The sequence below is a fragment of the Rana temporaria genome, chromosome 2, assembly GCF_905171775.1.
Source record: "Rana temporaria chromosome 2, aRanTem1.1, whole genome shotgun sequence".
NCBI lineage: Eukaryota > Metazoa > Chordata > Amphibia > Anura > Ranidae > Rana > Rana temporaria.
This window is the reverse complement of record NC_053490.1, coordinates 283,020,063-283,036,294: the sequence shown is the minus strand read 5'-3', so window position 1 is coordinate 283,036,294 and position 16,232 is coordinate 283,020,063. Positions and strand designations below refer to the sequence as shown.

General features: G+C 41.6%; 1 protein-coding gene across 4 annotated transcripts in view; it reads left to right on the top strand.

Moving 5' to 3' along the window:
• LUZP1 (leucine zipper protein 1) overlaps nt 1-16,232 on the top strand; it is a 115,600-nt gene that overhangs the window by 50,131 nt on the left and 49,237 nt on the right. The window contains exon 1 of one of the 4 annotated variants that reach the window (XM_040337125.1): nt 4,948-4,966. The exons of the other annotated variants lie outside the window; for them this stretch is intronic. The gene's annotated coding sequence lies outside the window, so the exon portion shown is untranslated. Of the gene's footprint in view, nt 1-4,947; nt 4,967-16,232 lie in introns of those variants that run through there. 4 annotated transcript variants of the gene reach the window in all.

Here is a 16,232-nt window from a genome sequence, read left to right as displayed (position 1 = left end):
GGCGATAGCCATTGGGCTGACTCTCCACCACTACGTATTCATGACTGTACCCTGACTGTGACACCTTATGCTGTTCATGTATAACTTGTTAAAATTCTAATAAACATATTTTCAACTCTAAAACCCCTCAGCACCAATCAGTTTCGTTTTCCAAACCATCACTGCCCTTTATTGGCTCTGTACATCACAGAAGCAGGAAACATGCAAAAACGAAACTAGAAACTACAGATACATTATGATTGATTTTTATCTATTTTTAATCATTTTTTAAAGGGATCAGTTAACCATTATGTCTCCATACCCTGTAAACAGCCATTTCGGCAAAAAAAAATTCCTTTACAACTCCTTTAAGCTAGGCCAGGACAAACCTCGCTAACTTTATAGCTTAACCTTGTTCTAATGGTAAATAACAGCAATGCCAGATGTTCCCATAGCTTTCCTGCATTGTGGTGTATGTACCTGTTCCTCACAACGTAGTCAAGTCCTGGCCTTGGCGCTAACCAATATCTGCTTGAGAAGAGAGAGGGAACATTTGGGCATGGAGTTTCTTTCCAACGTGATATGACCATTGATGGTGGACAGGAACTGAAATGCCAGAGGTATTGTTGGATAAGAACCTGGCAGCTAACGTGACTGTATTGACAACCAGATGGGCTGAGCTAAGTTTACCTTTCTCTCTGGCAGCCAGGACTTGGCTACATAAGTTTGTCCAGCACTATGCTGGCTGTCAGTACAGTCATATTAAAGTAGAAGTTCAGCCAAAAACAAACTCTCTCTAAATCTACTGGCCACCACATTCTAATCGAAGACTAACCTAATCCTGTAATGCAAAAATCTCTATACATGCATACCTTTAATGCAGCTGGTCTAGTCCCACGCTGAACTGTCAGCCTCTCTATGTAGGCCTGTGCTGGAGAGGCAGCCAACAATGGAAACCCAATAGTAACTCTATGGGTGACGTCACTTCCCAGGCATTTCACAGCCGGCTGTCTCCTGCACATAGCTTTTGCCGCTGGAGACAGGTCCGGATTGGCTGCAGAAATTGTATGTGTAGCTTTGATTTATTTTTTGCTTTACTGGGCTAGATAGGCAAGTCTTAGAATGTTGCTACTAGTAGATTTTAGTGCTGATTGGCTGAACTTCTACTTTATTGGCCATGTTCTTACTCAGTTCTGGGGTTTTGTGCATTTACAGTGTAACTAAATGTAAAACATTTTCTGTTTTGTTTACATTAGTGGAGAGGAATTAAAAATACCTGTCAGGCTTTTATTGCTGTCTCTGTCCTGATAAGGGTATCCACCCTTTCAATTTGTCATATATTTTCCATTATCCTTTAAAAGGAGAAGAAAATCACACATATTGGGTTGTCCCCAGAACAGTAGTAGAGGGGAAATCTTCTGTGTGTGTGTTTAAAAAAAAAAAAAATCATATTTGCCTTCTCTGTGCAAAAGTCAGCAGCTACAAATCCTGCAACTGCTGACACTTGCCTGTCCATGAACAGTGCTTTCAGGAGCAAATTGAGTGGTGACTTCAGTGTATTGTCCTGCCAGTGACTTTTTGTTCTTTATGAACCGTGCCGTGGTATTCCTGGCTAAACTGTTTTACGTTAGTACATGGATCACAAGATTGGCTGAACAGAATCGGCCTTTTGCAAGATTACAGTAACATTTTATTCATATCAACTGTTAACGGTTTATCTAGAGTTTTGCTCTAGATAAAGGAGTAAGACTTTTATGTCGTCAACTGACAAATAAGGGCCCTTTTACATGGACGATTTAATCAGGTCCCTCCTGTCAGTTTTTTAGGCAGACCTGATTGCAATGTCTATGGTTTGCTATGGATTGGTGGGTGTAAACTGACTTGTGTTTGGACCTCGGAGGTAGGTGGGTGTAAACAATCAGCGCACATTAAAAAGCAAATGGAAGAGCGACCGCATCCTCTTCTTCTGTTTGGGTGGAATGGATCGAAGGCAGCCGAGTGATATGGCTTCCCATAGAGGAACGCGTGGTCTGTCCGTCTCGCTGTACTCCGGTCAGGGGACAGATCCCCTGCTGATCGGAACAGAAGGCGTCCGTGTGAAAGGTTCATTACAGAAGACCCTGGAAGGTTGGCTACAACTTCGAGATATTTTGGCTACCTGCCTTCTGGGATTTGATTAGCCTCAGTTTACAGGTATACATTATCACTAGTGATTTATATTTTATGGTCTCATTGCTAGCTTGATTTTCTGATTTTTAGATCAGTTACAATGAGCTTGATCTCTCTTTACCAGGGAAGGATGTGAAAATAGATCTATGAAAGAATGCAAAGCAGTGGGTTAAATGGAGAACATGGCTATTCACTCAAGGTTTTAAACGTCATTTAGATGTCAGCAGTTTATTCTGAAATGAGGTGAGGCTCCAGCATTTATTGCATTATTCTTGCTATATGAGGTGTGTAGTCACAGAGCGAGATTACTGAGTGATGCTGTAATCAAGGTGGGAAGAATTTGTTTTTGTATTGAAAAACATTAAAGCTCTACTGTTGTCATTGACAATGCGTATAATACAGCAAGAACATATCGCTGAGCACTTCTGAGAATTGGCTTGTTCTGCTTCAGTACGCACTCTTCATCCTTTGGAGAGATGTTGGCCAGGTATAAGGCATGCACATCTGCAGTCCTTTATGTCCAGGTTGATGGTCCCTTGCAGGAAAAGATTGTAAATGTATTTATTTGAAAAGTGTAATACAAGCAGTCTTGGATTCTGATCTTTCTGTGCTTATTCAGATGTGACAGTTTTACCATAGTTCATGGTAAAGAAGTGTCATTAAAATGCTAAGTGGGCTAATGCCATTTTCTTACTTTGCATTTGTGTTTTGCCAAATTGTTTATCCGCATTTCAAAATGCAAAATAAATGCAGTACGTAACAAAGAATTATATGCAAGCATTCAGTACAACTTTTTTGGGCCCTTTTTTACTAGTAAAGCATATAACCTTCAAATGACAAGATAAATGTAGAAACATTGGACATGTGAATCTGTAAGAACAGTTCAGACCTTTTTTCAAAAACTCAAAGATTAACAGGGATAGAAGTTGGATGCCTACTGCAAAGAGTAACATTTTGATGGGAATAGTGGAATTCTGGTAGGTGTTTTTCCCGGTTAGGATTTGTATGAATGGTTATAGAGTCAGAAGAAAGGTAAAGAATATCTGGTTTGAGGGTGTGAGGGGTGAGAACTAGTGGGTTCAGGTGGTCTGGCTGGGCAAAGGGGAAGGGTAAAGGTGGTGGAACTCGCATCCCCAAGTTTTTAACAGACAAAATAGTTGTGTTTTAGTTGGAACTGTGCATTAGGGCTTTACCCTCCTCCCAAGAATGTCAAGTAATTTTCAGTAGAACCATGTATGATCCATTTCATGGTGGTTTTGGGAAGGGAGTTCAAGGTCCTCTATCTTCCTGATCTCCCCAAACTTGTTAAGTCACACATAAATATCCCTAGGCTGGGAGGGTTTTTTCCATTTTGCAGGAATGAAGACCTTTGTTGCATTCAGTAGGTGCCGGAGAATCTATCTACAATAAAATTTGAGGGAGATGTGGGAGTTTTGTAAGGGAAGGAGGCCGGTCCTTTTAGAATCAAATGGTTTGTAAATCTTTGAGCTATAGCCTTGACTTCTTCCTAGAATTTTTCCAGTGTGAGGTACAGGCAGAATATAACATATGAGAGTACGTACTTCCGAGTTGTAGCATCGGCATAAATCTGTGACCATAGGGTAGAAGTTAATTACAACAAATGGGGCTCTGTACCACCTGGGTATGATTTTGAAATTGGTCTCCTGGAGATTAGTGCAAATTGAGGCTTTCAAGGAGAAATGTAAAACCCTCCAACACTGTTCCTGCGTAAAAGAAGTCTTAAGTCATGTTCCCAAAGAGTTGGCATGGACCCTGTACCGATACAAAGCTGGTTTAAAAGGGGTCACTGATCTGGTGAAATGTGAGTAGAGTGGACAGAAAATATTCAGTTCTAATCAAGGCTGTGGTGGTTGTCTGGTTTTGTGAGATGATGTTCTATAGCAGGCCACTGGCATACCAATCATATGGTGACAGTCGGCCATATGATTTTGCAGATATACACGTCTGAATGATATTCTCATTCAGATTCACTCTAAATAAAATATATGTAAAAATTGTTGCTTACCTGTTTACCTGCCTAAAATTCCTGGCATATACTGCCCTAAACCTTAGTACCATGTGGTGCACCATCCAGCCACATTCAGCTGCAGCAGCTTTTAACCCCTGGTAATTATACATGTTTCTGATGGAGGGACTGAGCATTGCACCTGTGCCTTCCACCCAAACTGATTCGGTGAAATCTCATGCATGGGGGGCTATATGACTTGTTCGCATAAAGCCTAAAGAGGGGCTTGGAAGGTTTTCCATAACTAACCTGGTCCAAACTGCGCTTTCAGATCTCATTATCAGTTGTAAACTAGAAGTGCATGCTGCCTAAATAAAGATATCAAGGCTTGGGTGGTACACTGTATTTTCAACACATCTAAACTCAAAAGCAAAATGTTTAAAGTGTGTAAATCCTCACCTTGTAAACTAACCCATTTTAAAATTAAAAACAAAAACCTCTGCGGTAGAGGTGTCAGGACAGGTCTGATCATTGGAGGAGAGAAGAGCGATTTCCCTGCATAGCTAGAGAACTGATCACTGCGTGTTCTCCTGCTTGGTGTGGTCAGTTTTTAATAGGAAAGCAGAGGGACTGCCAGGAACATCAGGGATTTCACACAAAGGAAGCAATACAGAAAGCAAGATGCTTTTAACACAAGTACAGGATACTACAAGCACAGGAATATAAATGTTGGTTTTACATATTATTTGCATAAATTTGATGGCGGCATTTGTTTTTTTCTTTTTTTAGGCGCTTTTTATTTTTCACCTAGTGATTCAGCCAGAAGCTAGACCAAGCTGGCAACAGTGGCAGGTAAAATGATTGAAACAAACCATTTAACACTGACGGGTGCTTACAGTGCCCACAATTGTGGGATGGGGTATGGCAAATTTAAGGTTTAACAACATATTGCCTAGTTTTTCAGAGAACGGCAGTGCCTGCCGCACTTGTGAACGAGCCCTAGAACAGGAAGCACCTTACTGGTGGGCTCACCCGGTGGAAAAATAAAAGGGAAAAATGTAAAGAAAATAAATGCAGCCACTTTAAAGTTTTTGGTAAGCTGCAATATATTACATCCTTGTTTGGGAAAAAGTCTGTTCCCTACCTGCACTTTGGACTCTATTCTAAATGTTAGCTGCCTATGGGGGTTGAACCCTAGAGAGAGAGAGAGAGATAGACCCCATCTCGTGAAATGCTACTTGCCTGTTTGCTGTGCTCACCATCTGCTTTCACAGCTTTCTGTGACATTGACACAGAAGTAAAGCCAGAAGTCCTTATCTGCAGGTTTGCTTTGGGTTAGGAAAAGTATATTTTATCCATCAGACAAGCGTCGGGTATATGGATTGGAAATGCTTAAGCTCATTCATTTGATCTATTTTGATTAAGCAGAGCAAAGTATGCATCTCCCTCAATTGGACATTACAGAAACCACCATCAAAATCCCTGTGGTTTTCTAAAGTGAATGAACTGAGAGATATGGAGGATCCCACGGCTACCTTGTACCTCTCCAGGTCTCACGGCTACCGTGAGACCTGGAGACCCTGGCACCATTTTGTGTACACTGACGCCTACCTCCGGGAGGGTTTGCAGTCTGACTGACCACCTGGATTAGTTTTACTCCCTGGGCGGGAGGCACTACCTGTCTACTTCCTTTCCCCCCCTCTATGCACTGACAACTATTTTCAAAACTGTGCTATTTGTTCGTGACCACCCATACTGTGTATTGGTGTGCCTGTTGATATGTAGATCTAATTGTGTGACCCCTTTTTTGATACTTTATTATATTATGTTTGTTGCTTACTTAGGTTGTAAAACACAATTTCTTTGGAAAATAAAGGAATTGCAAAAATTGGTTTAAGGGGCTGTTCTTTTCTTAGTGCCCTCTGGAGGTCATTCTGATTTCCGTGAGAGCACTGTATGCAGACTTCTGTGGAGGCCTGGAAGAGTTTATGTGTAACTATTGAGTGCTTACCAATCAAATCTTGGGACATGGTTAACCCTTCCACTGTATTTTTGGGCCAGTGAATAGACCAGTTCAATATTGTCTGAGGGGTTTTCTTTTACCTGCAGCAAGGGTCAGGTAATTGCATGTTCCCTGACTTCTGGTTCAGAGCTGACTAAATGATAATTAAAAAAAAAAAAACATTGTATTGCACTTCTTTGGGGGGTCCTATATTAGGCTTTTCCTCCTTGCACAACTGTCAGGTCAGGAGTCTTTCCCATGATTGTGATTCCTACTGAACCAGACTGAAAGACCATTTAAAGGTTTAGGAACCATTTGCAGGTGTTATGGCTACATTAGCTGATTAGACTGGGACACTTTGAGCCTAGAATATTGCACCTTTTCACAATATTCAAATGTTCTGAGATTGTGGATTTGGGATTTTCATGAGCTGTAAGCCATAATCGTCACAATTATGATAAATCATGGGTTGAACTATCTCATATATTAGTTTCACCTTTTAAGTTGCATTAGTGAAATAAATGAACTTTTGCACAATATTCGAATTTTCACTTGTAGATATACATACTTCCACTTTTTATGTTTTCCAAGCGTAGAAGTTTGCCTGTTTCTATGTGTGGCATTCTATCTCTCTCTGGTTTCCCTTTTCATATCTGTCTTTCTTTTTATTTATTTTTTTATAAATAACTAATATTTGTAAGAAGTTATAAGCCCTGTGTATACAGAGAAATGGCTTGCATACTGCCCTGTGCTCACTAATACAGAAAGGTGGGCAGGGGAGTCCCAGGTTATACACAAATCTAGATAGGTCTTTTTCCCTTCTAGGGTATATCACTTTAAGAGGTGAAGCGCTGATAGGCTGTGCTCTGACTGATATAGAATTCAGTGACCGGAAGGAAGCTCATGGGTCCTGACGAAAATTCCCGGGGTGGAATGAAACATGTAAACACCTCTACATATCATCTCTGATGTAACGCACACTATTATACCATCTGATCCCGTGGCAAGAAATCCTGGGCAGTACTGAGAACTATTGCAACTATTGACCATCCATGAGATACAAGTTGTCATCTGTATTTGTGTGCCATCGATCTACAGGATTGCTGTGCTCACATGCAGACAACTGATTCTCATTGTGTCCATACTACCTGCCAGCACTTCAAGCCTGAAAGCCTGGAGACTGATGCAGACTGGAACCATGAGACAGCTGCAGCAAAACTGAGTTATACGGACCTCAACACATGCAGACTGGCTATACTGGCAGTGCAATATGATAGCCACAATGGCTGGGACACAAGCATGGCACTGGCCATGCCAGCTACACAGTACTGGGGAGTTATTGTTGCCTGATTTCTCTGTATACAAGGTGAATTCACTGTTGCTCGGCCTGCCTGACTTATCCACCTGTTTCTAGTATACCATGGTCTATAAACGCTGGCAGTATATCTTGCTAATCTCTGGAGAAGTCCAGGCTCATGGTGAACTTATGGACTGGAAGTGTCTACAGTGACTATAGCTCTCATTTGAGCCCTATTCATTTATCACTCATACCCGAGGACATTGAATGGACTGCATTTTTCTCATACTTCTGGCATACATACCCCATGGGATAACTGCATTTGCCCATTGTGGCTTTAAGGTGCAGAGTCCCCACATACAGTTCCTGTATTTATTTGGGTCTCTTTATACTAGAGCCGAAACAACTAATCGATTAATCGACAGCTAATCGATTATGAAATTAATCGATTACAATTTTCATAATCGATCGGGCAGTAACATAATGGGGTTAAAAAAATTAGCCCTTTATAGTACAAAAAAGCAAATCGCTACAGTAAATATTACTTTCACTGTCCCACAGTAAAAAAAATGATCCCCTTACAGTAGCAATTATTTGCTCTTATTTTTGTTTTTTAAACCCCATTATGTTACTTAAAGTGGAGTTCCACCCATTTTTTTATGTTTGTCTGTGCTGCATAATCTCTAATCTCATAGTGTTCAGAATGGACAATTTTTATTTAATTTGTTGCTTGTAAATACCTTTTATTTTGTAGTCCTTCATTACTTCCTCCTCCTTATTTGCCTAGGCTATTTGCAAGGGTTTCTGGGATAGGCATCATGTTTCCCAGTAGTCCTTGCAAACCTGACTGAAACCTATTACATTGCTTGTGCACTGAGCATGTGCGAGATATGCAAAGCTGAAATCCAGGAAGTCATACAGTCTGGCTTCATGATGCCCACACTTAAGATGGCCACGGTCTATTTCTAGATTATAAACTATCTAAATGCTGTAACAACCTAACAAAACGGACCTTAGTTTACAGACTAACTTTACTAGAATACATTAAGCTTGTGTATTACAGGGGTATTTATATTTAAAAAGTGAAATTGTGGGTGGAACTCCCCTTTAACATCTCAGGCCTGATGTGTGCAGAAACACACTACAGTTCATTTACATGTTTTCCTATAGGACACGTTCACATCCATGATTTTTTTTCAGCTGCTGCGTATTTGGAAAGGGCAAGGACTTTTTAACACAACACGGTGCTATATTTTTTTTTCATTTTTTTTTTTCGGTTCAATATACTTCAATGGTGAAGCTGCGGAAAAGCATGTAATGTGTTTTTGAAGCAATTTGTGTTTTGTAATCTGCCCAACAACAAATTGGCCCCCAAAAAAATTTTTTTTAAGGCTATTATCCGATTAACCACTTCCCGCCCGGCCTATGGCCGATTTACGTCCGGGAAGTGGTTATGAAATCCTGACAGGACGTTCTAGAACGTCCTGCAGGATTTCATGCCGCGCGCGCCCGTGGGGGCGCGCATCGCGGCGATCGGTGATGCGGGGTGTCAGTCTGACACCCTGCATCTCCGATCTCGGTAAAGAGCCTCCGGCGGAGACTCTTTACCACGTGATCAGCCGTGTCCAACCACGGCTGATCACGATGTAAACAGGAAGAGCCGCCGATGGCTCTTCCTCACTCGCGTCTGACAGACGCGTGTAGAGGATAGCCGATCGGCGGCTCTCCTGACAGGGGGGGTTCGCGCTGATTGTTTATCAGCGCAGCCCCCCCTCGGATCGCCACACTGGACCACCAGGGATGCCCACCCTGGAGCACCAGGGTGGGCAAAAAAAAAAAAAAAACTGAAAAAAAAAAAAAAAGTCTAAAAAATAAATAAAAAAAAACATACAGAAAAAAGATGCCAGTCAGTGCCCACAAATGGGCACTGACTGGCAACAATCAGTGCTGCCACCCCAGTGTCCATCAGCGCCACCCCAGTGTCCATCAGCGCCACCCCAGTGTCCATCAGTGCCACCCCACAGTGCCCATCCATGCCCAGTGCCCACCTAGCAGTGCCCATCTGTGCCACCCATAAGTATCCATCAGTGCCGCCCATGAGTGCCCATCAGTGCCGCCCATGAGTGCCCATCAGTGCCGCCTATGTGTGCCCATCAGTGCCGCCTATGTGTGCCCATCAGTGCCGCCTATGTGTGCCCATCAGTGCCGCCTATGTGTGCCCATCAGTGCCGCCTATGTGTGCCCATCAGTGCCGCATACCAGTGCCGCCAATCAGTGCCACCTCATCTGTGCCCGTCAGTACTACCTCATCGATGTCCATCAGTGCCATCTCATCGGTGCCCATTAGTGCCGCCATATCAGTGCCCGTAATTGAAAGAGAAAACGTATTTACAAAAAAATTAACAGAAAAAAATAAAAACGTAATTTTTTTTCCAAATTTTCAGCCTTTTTTTAGTTGTTGCGCAAAAAAAAAAAATCGCAGAGGTGATCAAATACCACCAAAAGAAAGCTCTATTTGTGGGGAAAAAAGGACGCCAATTTTGTTTGGGTACAGTGTAGCATGACCGCGCAATTGCCATTCAAAGTGCGACAGTGCTGAAAGCTGAAAATTGGCTTGGGCGGGAAGCTGCGTAAGTACCTGGTATGGAAGTGGTTAATCGAAACAATAATCGGCCAACTAATCGATTATGAAAATAATCGTTAGTTGCAGCCCTACTTTATACATATGGACCTTGGGTACTTCTAGCGTGAAGGTCTATATAGAGGGGGGTAGTTCATACAGTCACCTCTGTCCCAGCTTCCTACGGAAGGACTTTAAGATGTTGCTGTGTGTAGGAGGAGGAATATAGGGGTGGATGTGGCTAGGTATAAATGTATGGGGAGTGTTTGAGGTGTTAGGTAGGAGGGAGGATTGGCATGCTGTAGGAGCCTTCTCCTATCCTCTTTTTCTATGCTGTTTTTATATTTAATACATTTAAATGAGGTAGTATTCTTTGGGTGGTATATCGTGGCGTGTGTTTTTTTTTTTTTGTTTGTTTCCATTTTCTCTAATTTTTTATAGTATGCATATATATGAAAATGCCCTCCCCTTAAGTGTGGGCAGCACTCCTCACTATTTCCATTGAGATCGTGTTTCCCCATTTCATACCCCTTCTCTCCTCTTCCCTTTTTTTTTTTCTTCCATTTGACTGTCATCTGATCTGGTCAGCGAAATGGATGGGGAACTGTTTTTGCGGACTGGAGGTCCGTTTTACATCTGCTGTTCCGAAGAGGACATTGGATGGTCCAACTGGGTCCGTCTGAAACTGACAGGTGGACCCGATCGGTCTGCCTGCGCGCAAAATAGATGTGTGTGTGTGTGTGTGTGTGTGTGTGTGTGTTTTTTATGTTTAAAACACATTACACCATTTTGATGGGAGCAGACTCTATCTTTATTATTGGTAACCAAAGCATATTTTGGCATGTTGGAATGTGCATGTTAAAACACTACAGCATGTTTGGGCTTTTTTTTTTTTTTTAATATATGTTTTGTTAATGTGTAACTGTTTACTACTTTGTGTGCATACTGCTATCCAGGGGCCAACTTGAGATGATATTCAACTAGAGCTTTGTTTTCAGTACAGTCGGCTACATGTTTCCTATGTCATGCTCCTTCCTTCCTTTTTTTTTGGTTCTTTATCCTCTCGTTTTTCCTGTTTTCTTTTTTTTTTTTTTTTATATATTGCCTTCTTGGTTGTGATTGCTACACGTGTCACCATAAACCATATCTATACCTATGCTGTTCAAAATGTCTGTTTTTTATTCTATTTTCCAACACAATTTTCAAAAGAAAGTTTTAATGCAGGGATGTCTTTTTTTCAGAACTTAGATTGGGATAATTTTGCCATTTTATTTTTATTTTATTTATTTATTTTTTTTCTAGTGGAACTTCCGTAATTTTTTTTGATCTTTCCATCTATTAACCTCCCTGGCGGTATGATTATTTCAGATTTTAGGTGCTGAAAGCGGTACCATTATTTTGCATGGACATTTGGCGTTTTTATATTATAGGCCTGTAATTCCCAAGAATAACTCACTTAAATCTGACCAAGGGTCTAGTAGACATCCCGGGTATGATAAAGCTTGATACACAAAATTATAAAATAATAATTCAATAATGTAATCAAAGCAAAAACGCTGAAATTTGCTTAGTTGCAGAATTGTCGCTGTCATTACTTTTTAGTGTTTTTGATGACGAATTTCCCCACAAATCGCTATCGCTCAATTCTACAAGTGATTCTAATTTATTATCGCTGTTTTATAGCTGCTCTAGAACCACTTTTGATATAAACGGACATTTTTTTTTTGGTTGCTATGGACAATCTACAGTATACTGTATGTGTATTGTGTTTTTTACTATTTTGAATTTGGCGCCGTTCTCCGTCCCCGTGCATCGTAACGTCGCAGGGAACGGAGCTCGGCGGTACTTGGGTACTGTGTGAATCGAGCGGAGGAGGACACGGCTCGCTCACACAGCGGGGAGACATCGCAGGATCCAGGGGATAAGGTAAGTAACAATGCCTGGATACTGCGATGCAATCCCGAGTCTGGCTCGGGGATACCGCTAATGGTACTGGAATTCCACCCCGAGCCAGACTCTGGATTACCGCCAGGAGGTTAAATCCTCTGCCCTTGTTTTAACTTTGGATAGTAAAACGTACAAATACCTTCTACAGCCCACTTCCCGTTTACTTGTCTGGTAAAAAGCCCAGGCTTATGACATTGTGCATCTCTCTCGCGCTTTCTCTCTCTTGCGCTCCCCCAATTAGAGCTGGAGGTGTGTGTCTGTGTAAATCCAGGAAGTGAACAGGCAGCAGCTTCAGCTGCTCAGTTTTTAAAATGGTTGCAGCCAGACTTGGTAGAGAGATTTCAGCAGCATATATGGCAAGTACAGAATCTCTGTGCATTTATATATAAAATAATATGAAAAGTAGTTGGTTGGAGGGAAGCTTCAGAATTGCAAAGATGTTTTTATTACAAATTATGTGAGCAGACTGCAGCTCCTATTTTAAGCATGCATATAAAATATCTGATTGGCCTTTGTGGATTACTGAAGTAGTCCAAGCCATTAGTGACAGCGCAGTCTTCTGGGTGCTGTGCCAAATGGTATACTATTCTTCATCGTATATTTACAGTGGGCATAATGAATGAATGTGACATGCATTCCATACTACATGTTCACCCCAACAGAGAGCTGACAGGTTTTAATATCCTGGTTGAAATCTAATGAGAGTGAAGTATATAAGTAAATGAATTCAATTTGGTGGAAAGTAATATTATATGAATTGTAGTGAATGCAAAGCAATGAGGAGCTCTGTAAGGGTGGACATGTAGTATGTAATATATACAACGATCGGCCATACTTTTTATGACCATTCACTTAATATTGTGTAGGACCCTCTTTTTCCACCAAAACGGCCTTGGACCTCTGAAGGTATGCTGTGGTATCTGGCACCAAGCTGTCAGTAGTAGGTTATTTTAATTCCTGTGAGTTGTGAGGTGAGGCCTCCTTGGATCAGAGTTGTTTTTCCAGCACATTCCACAAATTCTTGATTGGCTTGACATCTGGAGAATGTGGAAGCCAAGTCAACACCTCAAACTCATTGTTGCGTTCCTTAAACCATTCTTGAACCATTTTGCAGTGTGATGGGGTGAATTATCCTGCTCAAAGAAGTCGATGCCATTAGGAAATGCCATTTCAAAAAAGTGATGTACTTGGTCATGTTTGGGAAGGTAGCATGTGTCAAAGTAACCTCAACATGAATTGCAGTACCCAAGGTTCCCAGCAGAACATTTACCAAAGCATCACGCTGGTTTCGCCAATTAAGCAATGCACACATTCAGCTATCCACATGATCTAAAAAAGAAAATGTGATTCATTGGACCCTCCACTGCTCCGTGGTCCAGTTCTGATGCCAACGTGCCCATGGTAGGTGCTTTTGGCTGTGAACAGGGTTGGCACGGGCACTCTGATCTGTCTGCTGCTACACAGCCCTATACACAACAAACTGTGATGGACATTTTTTTTTTTTCAACACGTCAACTTCATAAACAACGATGTATACTGTATATCTCAACTCTATCTAGATCTCTATTCCACCAACTTCCATATGCAAGTAACAAGATAACCATTCAATATTCACTTAACCTGTCAGTGGTCATAAAGTTATGGCTCATCGGTGTATTATGCAGAGATGTAAGCTGGTGTGAATTTTAGTAAAGGGGGAGGCCCTTCATGGTGATAGGCACGTAATTTTTTTTTTAAATTTTAAAATTTTTAAAATAAAATTTTATTTAAAATCTTTTACGTTTTTTACGTTTTTTTTGTTTTTAACAATTATTAATAATGGTAGTCATGTTTTTTTTTTTTTTCCATTTCCCTAAATATTCAGCCTTGTAATTGTTAATGAAATGCATGCTTTCAAAAGGAAATTCATCACTTCTAGAACAAAGCTTAGTAGCTGGAAAAATATGCAGACAAATCGTTCTGACCAGACCTCAAAACTTCCTGTCTTGCCAAGTCTCTTCTTAGGAGATATTTAAATGACCTGTTAACAAATGGACTAAAAAGGAATTGGCAAGTGCATGAATCATGAATTAAAAATTTCATGCCATAAGAGACATGAGTGTGTGGGATACACCTACATCTGTGGAATAGCTAGTGACTTTACATTTTTCTCATGAAATCTAGTGTTAATTCCTGACAAACTATATTTAGAATGTATTTAAATATAGCAGAATCTATAAAAACCGATGAAGCAGTCTAGGTCTTTTGGTATAAAACAGAGGTGCTCAAAGCACATTTATCCACCTTTTTTTACCCTTCCACCCCCAACACGGCATACTTCAAAGATGCAAGGGTGCATACACCTTTAGGCTGCATTCACACCTGAGCGTTTTGTCGCCTGAAGCGCGACGCTCAAACGCTAGAGGGGAAAAAATACATTATTCCCTATGGAGATGGTTCACATCTCCACTCCAAAACGCCTGATGCCGAACGACTGAAGCTCAAACAAGTTCCGGACCCTTTTTTGTCGCGCGAATCGGGCGGTTTGGGCGTTTTTGAGCGTTTCTATTTCCCATAGAAAATAATGGAAACGCTCGATTCAAGCGACAAGCGCGACAACGAGCGTTTGCTACGGGCGTTTTGTCACTTTTAATCAATAGAACATTTCACCCAGGCAGAAGATAAAAAAAATCTACCAACATAGCAACAAGTGATGAAAAGATGATAATTTTTCCTATTGGCTAAAATAAAAAATGTTGAAGTACAAAAACGTCGGACGACGCTGTATGCAAACGCGCAAATAAGCATGAATACGCGCGACAAAACGCCAGAAAAAAACGACCGAACGACCTATGCTCAGGTGTGAATGCAGCCTAAGGGGCACACGACCGCCAAGACAGGATTGTTTCAAGGCACAGATCTGTGGAAATGCTGCAGAACCTTTTCTGCACCTTGAAGATCCCAATGAGCACAGTGGCCTCCATCATCCAAAAATAGAAGTTTAAATCCACCAGGACTCCTAGAGAGGGCAGCTCAGCCAAACTGAGCGATCAGGGAGAAGGGCCTTAGTCAGGGAGGTGACCAAGAACCCAATGGTCACTCTGACAGAGCTCCAGCATTTCTCTGTGGAGAGAGGAGAACCTTCTTGAAGAACAACAATCTCTGCAGCACTCCACCAAACGGAAGCCACTCCTCCAGTAACATGCACATGACCGCTTGCCTGGAGTTTGCCAAAAGGAACCTAAAGGACTCTCGCCATGCAAAACAAAGTTATCTGGTCTGATGAAACAAAGATTGAAGGCTTTGGCCTGAATGGCAAGCATCATGTCTGGAGGAAACCAGGCACCGCTCATCACCTTGCCAATACTATCCCTACAATGAAGCATGGTGGTGTGGGGATGTTTTTCAGTGGCAGGAACTGGGAGACTAGTCAGGATCGAGGGAAAGACGAATGCAGAAATGTACAGAGACATCCTTTAATGAAAACCTTCTCCCGAGTGCACTGGACCTGGGCGAAGGTTCATCTTTCAACAGGACAATGACCCTAAGCATACAGCCAAGATAACAAAAGAAGTGGCTACTGGACAACCGATCTCTAGAGAGATCTGAAAATGACTGTGCACTGATGCTCCCCATCCAACTTGATGGAGCTTGCAAAGAAGAATGGGATAGCCTGTCCAAAAATAGGTGTGCCAAGCCTGAAGCATCATACTCAAAGACTTGAGGCTGTAATTGGTGCCAAAGGTGCTTCAACAAAGTATTGAGTAAAGGCTGTGAATGCTTATGTACATGGGATTTTTTTTTTTAATAAAGCCAATCCGCTTCTAACTTCAGCTTGTTACGCTTTTGAGGGGGAAAAACTTGAATAGGAAGGTTTCTATGCACAGCTGCACCAGATTTTGCACTCTTCAGTTTTAGTAAATCAACCCATATGTGTCATGTGACTTATTCCAGAAGGTTTCCCAGCTGTGCAGGATCTGGGGTTCTGTACAACCTCATGTCTTCAGCCCTGCCAGCTGAACAGGTACAATGGCATAGGCTTGCCACATTTACTAACTGGGCAGACCCCATCAACACATCAGTATGGCCCAAGACCTTCGGACACAATCTTTCTTTTTTAAATATATTCTTTGTGTGGACCAAATGCTTTTGCAAACACAGATCTAACTTATAAAAGTAGCAGTGACATCATTACTGTGCTGCCCATAGCCTGTGCTAGGATGCAGCATGTCTACGCATTTAAAGCTGCCTACAGAAAACTACAGGAGTGGGT